The sequence below is a fragment of the Sturnira hondurensis genome, unplaced genomic scaffold, assembly GCF_014824575.4.
Source record: "Sturnira hondurensis isolate 20B ecotype Veracruz unplaced genomic scaffold, ASM1482457v3 Scaffold0008196, whole genome shotgun sequence".
In the NCBI taxonomy this organism is placed as follows: Eukaryota; Metazoa; Chordata; class Mammalia; order Chiroptera; family Phyllostomidae; genus Sturnira; species Sturnira hondurensis.
The window spans coordinates 178,449-185,658 of NW_028080827.1; positions in this window are offsets into that span (position 1 = coordinate 178,449).

Below are 7,210 nucleotides of genomic sequence, written 5' to 3' on the forward strand. Positions count from 1 at the left end.
ACCTGACAGAGCCAGTATGTAGTCTTTTGTGTCCACTTTCATTTGTTTAACATAACCTTTTTGTTGGGAACATGTTGCATGCATCAGTAATTCATTCTTTTTTATTGCCCAATAGTATTTTATTGAATACATGTTCCACAATTTGTTTTGTGGATGGTAAGTGATACTACACTGTAGTTTTAATTTGCATTTCCTTAGACTAATGATGTTGAACACTTTTTCATATACTTATTGACTATATTTTTTCCTTTATACTATTTAAAAAATTTATTTAATTATTGTTCAAGTAGTTTTCTGTCTTTTACACCCATCCCAGCCTACCCCCTCCCAGTGCTCTCCACCTCCCTCCCATTCCCCCCCCCACCGCCTTAGTTTTTGTCCATGTGTCCTTTATACTGGTTTCTGTGAATCCTTCCCCCTGAAATCCTCTCCCCTCTCCCCTCTGGATCCTGTCAGCCTGTTCTGTATTTCAGTGTCTTTGGTTATATTTTGCTTGCTTGTTTATTTTGTTGTTTAGGTTCCTGTTAAAGGTGAGCATATTTTCTTATTAAAATACATTCAAATTGGTCACTTTATAATTGGATTCTCTTTTTTATTGGTTTGTAGATTTTTAAAAATATGTTATAGATCAAGTTATTTGTTAGATTGGTCATTTTAATTTTGTTTTATACTTATGTAAAACATTTATATGATTCCAAAGTCAGGTTTACAAAATAAGATACATTCCAAAAAATCCACATTCCATCCCTCACTGTCTTACAATTTGTTTTTTTTCTCTCTTCTTACAAGTAACTTTTTTTTCCTTTTGAGTTTTTGGTTTACCTTTGGGATCATTATTTACTCTCTTTCTCTCTCATTCTTCACTTGATGAAGCAGGTAACCAGGTTGGCTCTACCTCTAAAATACTGTATGCCTAGAGTCCCACTGATTCTCATTATCTCCACTGACATCTCTCTGGTCTGTGCTACATCATTGCTCACCCAGACTTCTGCAGACTCCCTGACTGGCTTCCTACTTCAATCCTTACAACGTCTGCAGTATAGTCTCAACATAGCAGCCAAAGTGACTCTGTAAAATCTAAGTCAAACCATATCGCTCCTCTGTTCAAAAGCCTGAATATGTTTCCCATTTCACTCAGAGTAAAAACCAAAGTCCTAACAATGCCTGCAAAACCCTATGTGATCTGCGCCCTATTATTTCTCTGATCTCATGTCCTATTCCTCTTCATCTCACTCCTCTGCTCCAGGAATACGGGGCTCCAACTATTCCTTGAATGTACCAGGCATACTGCTACCTTAGGGACTTTATACTGGCTATCCTCTCTGCCTACAAAACTCCTCTGCAGATATTCGAATGGCTAACTCCTTTACTTCCTTCAAATCAGCTCAAGTCTTATTTCTCATTAAGGACCTGACCAGCCCATTTAAAATTGCAACCTTTCCTGCCCCTTCCCCATTCCCCCCCATCATCACACCTCCCCTTAGCATTCTCAGTCACTCCTGTCCTATTTTTTGCCACTATGCACTAATTACTTTCTGACATATTATATAATTTACCGGTTTATTATCTCTTGTGTGTTCCATTTGCTGATACACAATAAGCACTTCATAAATATTGAATGAATGACTAAATAAATGACTTCTAGGCAGTTCTAAGCATAGTTAAAAGATTACTCAACTTAATTCTCAAAATAACCCTATAAGGTGCCATCATTGTAATTTTACAGGTGAGGAAACTAAAGCACAGGAAGGATAAGCAACTTGCCCAAATTCACACAGTTTGCAAGTGTGAAGTCAGTTTCAGAGAAGCAGCTGTGTTTGAGTTAGTTCATACTCCCTAAATCTTTTGTGGAATGAGATGGAATTTTATTCCACAAATAAAGTAAGTCATAAAGGTAAAGGTAAGTCAATTCTTAGATGAGAATTAAGGGGAAGAAAGCATTCAAAGAAAAAAAAATACAGCCTGAGCAGAAAGTACAAGAATAACTAAGGGACAGGCAATTGGCTCAGGTTGACTGAATGAAAGGGTTAATGCAAGGTATAGGCAGGAGGTAAGGTTGTAAAGGGAAGTTATAGTATGTTTTGAAGGATTCTCAAGAAAGAACTGACCAGAAGGAAGAGAAATTGTATTTATGATTTAGTGATACTGTAAAGGGAATTTTTGTAAAGTAATACTTCTTCAATCCAAGCATTCCTTAAAGGAAAGTAAGTCTATTCTATGAATATCTTGAAAAAATGCAAAATTTAATTCACACACAGACATGGCATCAAAACTGTTATACACTTAGATTTAGATTCTCTTCAGCACCATCATCTTCCCCACAAGAAAATCTTTAGAGACCCCTGCAGTGAGGGGTAGCTCTGTTCAGAATAAAGGAGAAAATGGAAACAGACACCACAGCCAAACACTAATTTCCACCTCACAGGAAAATGGAATGGACAAGGGAAAATGGTATCCATAAATGTTTTTCACTTTTGGTAATCAGTTTCTTAAAAAGAAGAATGTGGGGAGGGAAGAAGGATAAAAAGGGAAATTTCCTTTGCAACGTTTTGCAGGGGAGGGTAAATCCAGTGCCTTTGCTCTTCTCATTATTTACTGTGAACAAATAATTAGGAAAATTACCCAACAGATATTTACTATGGGCCTCCTCTGTGTGTGCCAGACATACTAATAAATACAGACTTATCCCCCATTTCAACCTTTTTGGAGATTATTTTACTTAGTGCCTTTTTAGAGGTTATTTTACTGTGTCTTTGCAAATAAACCAGCTGTTCCTGCTAAGAGGTGACCCTGTGGCTGCTGGTATACATTATGATCATAGTATTTTGCCCAAAAGCCAAGGATAACCCTCTGACACAGCAATCCTGTAATTCAACACTCCTCTCTCTGGGTAAAGAATGCTTTATAAGCAGAACTGAGTACAGGGTGGGAACCTGAGCTGCATGCAGCTCTTTGGGATATTTTGATTGATAAGACGATGCAATCCAGCAGAGCAGGCTGACATTCTACCAAGCAAGCTCAGATCCCCAGAAAAACTAAAGGCATTCATTGGTCTAAAAGTATGGAAGGAGCCAATATATTTCTTGATGAATTATCAGACCTGGTTTAAGTCCTATGGAGACCCTAAGCATTGAAAGAATATGGTGCCCTCCTCTCCCTCCCATACATAATTCTAAGATGAGTGCAATTAATTTAAATAAAGTTCTGATTTTCTCATGAGAACCACTTCAATAATTTAAATGCCAAATATGAGCCAAAATTATTTCCAGAAAAAAATTTGAGATGCCCCTCATACTTTGATATATGTCATTATATTTGTTTCATGTGTACAACATAGCAATTCCATATTTACATACACAACAAAGTGACCACCGCAACACATCTAGTTTCCATCCATCACTATACAATTCTCTTCACCCATTTTGCTTCCCCCTCCCAACTCCCTTTCCCTTTGATAATCCTCAGTCTATCCTTTGCATCTATGAATTTGTTTTGTTTGTTCATTTAGTTTTTAGATTCCATATGTAAGTGAAATCATACAGTACTTGTCTTTCTCTAACTTATTTTACTTAATATAATACCCTCTAGGTTCATCCATGTTGTCACAAATGGTAAGATTCCTCTTTTTTAAAAGATTTTATTTATTTTTTAGAGAGAGGGGAAGAAAGGGAGAAGAAGAGAGAAACATGTTTGTGCAAGAGATACATCAAAAGATTGCCTATCACATATTCCCAGCTGGGGACCCAGCCCACAACCCAGACTTGTGCCCTGACCTGAATCAAACCAGTGACCCTTCAGTTCACAGGCCAGCACCCAATACACTGAGCCATACCATCCAGGTTTTTTTTTTAACTACTGCTGAGTAATATTCCACTGTACATACTCACAACTATAAACCCACTTTTGCCCCATCCCGTACATACCACATCTTCTTTATCCATTCAGCTATCGTTGGACTCCTAGGTTGTTTCCCCATCTTAGCTATTATAAATAATGCTGCACTGAACATAGTGATGCACATATCTTTTCAAATTGGTGTTTTCATTTTCTTTGAATAAATATCCATAAGTGTAATAACTGGATCATACAGTAGCTGTTTTTAATTTTTTGAGGAAACTTTATACTGTTTTCCATAGTGGCTGCACCAATTCACATTTGCACTGATTCACATTCCCACCAACAGTGTACCAGCATTCTCTTTTCTCTGAATCCGCATGTTATTAGCTCTTCTACTTTGTTACGATGTGCATAATTTACCTACTGGCTAAATACCCTACTGGTGAAATAATATCACTGTATATTATGAACCGATAAAAGTTGGGGGGCCAAGAATCATCTAACTAGCTTAAACTTAGCTAAAACTAAAACAATTACCTTTCATGCCAGTTAAGATTTATACTGTCTTCTTCCCTGTGCCCACTCCATGGCACAGTGAAGAGACGAGCTGTGATAGTGCCTTCCTTGTGCACCTCGTCTAGCCTCCTATACTGGTGGGCCCTTAGAGACCCCTTCCACAATTCAAGGATCCTTCTTCACAAATAGTTTGAAAAGCATTGGTCGTAACCACTGTATCTGCCAATGCTGCATGACAAGAGTATAGAAAAATACATAGAATAGGAGCATTCCCAAAAGGTCAAACCTGAGCTGTCCAGGGGTCAGCAGTTACATGAAACACTACAGTGGGCTCTATGACTGCTACACAAGTACTGCACATGCTTCACAGAATGCATATCCCAAGTCTCCACTAACCCCCTCGTGTGAGCCCTTGAATGACATCCTTTTGCTAGTAGGTTCCTGCCATGGCACCCTATTCCTAAACAAAAATAAGTTTTCATGTACTTTGTGATTATATAAATGTACTTCTTTAATGTTTTTACTCAGCCTTCTATGCCTTATATACATGTGCGTATTTTCTGTCTTCAGTTGTAAAATTTTAGAGCATAGAGGCTAGCACTACAGTTTTCTTTATAGAGCACTTTGTTCAGTGCTTTGTGCCATTTGACACTTGAATATATATATATATATATATATTTTAATTTTAAAATTGATTTAGATAGAGGAATGGGGAGAGAAAAAAACATTAATTTGTTGTTCCACTTATTTATGCATTCATTGGTTGATTCTTGCATGTGCCCTGACCAGGAATCAAACCCACTACTTTGACATGTCAGGCTGATGCTCTAACCAACTCAGCCATGAGGCAGGAGAGAAAATATTTTCTGATAATATGATGATGATACTGGCATCATCGTCCAGTAGTGGAGATACTGTTAACCAGGAAAGAGTGGGGCCAATTAAGAAATACCTATAGCCAATCTTTCTATGACACCATCTGCCTTTGGCACCAAGAGGCTACTGAATACTCATCCAGCATATGTATGCAATTTTAGTACTATCATAGTCTAAATTTGCAGCTCTAGTTAATAAAACCCAGTTTTACCAGGGCCTGAGATCATAAGCCTGAATTTCTGCCCCTACCATCTGATCAGTGTGTGGTCCTTGCCTATACCATTCAGGTCTATTGTCTAACCTCTTTGTCAGACTTGATGAAAGCAGAGCTTGTGGTTACCTGCTGCTGACCCTTATACTGAGGCCTGGTGCTAGTTAAAGGTCTCAGTTCTACAGTTGCTATGGAAACTGTCCCCTTCATCTCCCTACTACCTACTCTGACATTCTTTTCTGATTGCAGAAAAGAAGGCCTACACTTCTCACCATATTCTTTGCCAGATTGGAATCTTCAAATGATGAGGCAGAGGTGTCGCAAAACATTGTCTCCTATGTCATATAGGGTGAGGCACCGCCACCATCTGATATTCTGCCAGTACTCTTACTTATCCCTCTCTTTATCCCTCTCTGCTACAAAAAGAGTTGTCAAGGCCATATCCAATTTCTTTTTCAGATGTAACTGTCATATAATAGGTCAGTCTCATGTAGGACTATGTCCAAATTGACTGAGGAATGTTCTGGCAATTTTGCTACAACACATGCTCCATGATAGGGCAGAGGACTGCTGTGAGGTACTTAGCATGCAGGCACTGGCCAGGATTGGACCTCCAGGAGTGGACCTCAGGACCTCCAGAGAGAAAGCGGATCAGAACAAATGTACTCTCAGGCAGCCTTTGCTGGACCGGGTAATGTGCTGCTTTCCACCGGATACCATTTCCCAAATGTAAGACAAATGGGATCCAAAAAAGTGCTGCCAGAGTCCTAGGCTGAAAGGCAGGCTCTCTGTCTGATGCTTACATGTACAGAATGATTCAGGTCTTGGGTAAAAGAGCTAAAGTGCAGAGTAGGTGGGGGGGGGGTACGCTGAGGAATGGGTGAGGGTGGCTTAACAGCACACATCATTTTTACAAGGATGTTCCAGTCAGCCATAAAACAGTGGCAGCCTCCTTAGTCCTTTTCCCCAAATCCTGGTTCTTTGGTTTTGGAAGGCTCAACCCCTTCCTTCCTTCAAATATTGTCCCTTCAGTCTTAAAAATTCCCTGGGGGAAGTAATAACACAGTCTCCAAAGGTTACTCAAGTCACTGTGTCATTGCCTGTAATTGGGAAAGTCTTTCCTGGGTTTTACTCATATCCCCATTGCTGCAGTCTGAGTTCACTGCACCCCAGTCCTGCACTCAGCATAGATGGAGTCCAGCCAACTACTATCTTCGGAATAACAACTCACCAGGTACTCAGGGCTGGAAGGTCATTCTGTCCCTCCAATACTGCGCAGCCTTCCAGCAATCCCAGGGGCTAGGGCAATAAGGACACGGAAACCGAGGATGGAGTCTAAGACCCTGGCAGGCAGAGACAAAAACAAACAAACAAACAAACAAAAAACCCCCGCCAGACAAAGATAACACAGACACAATGACACAGGTGGAGTCAACGATACAAAATTGAGACAGGGTCAAGATGGCTCCCTCCATTCGGGCGAGGCTGCGGGATTGCCAGATAGTAGTTATAGGGGAAATATCCTAACTACAAGGTTGCTTCGTCGCCCAGGCAATCGGCTTGCCCCTCCACCCGGCCCCTCAAAATTCCCACCCCTGCCCGAGTAGGAGTGGGAACTCGGGGCGGAGGGCCAGTCGGCGAGGAAAGGGGCGGTCACCTCAAGCCCCTAGCAGAGCGCAACCGCAGAACCTAGGGTCGCAGCCGCAGCCCCGCCCCTGCGGCGCCAGTGCTCCGCCTCCTACCAGGAGACAGCCAATGAGTGGCTCTTGC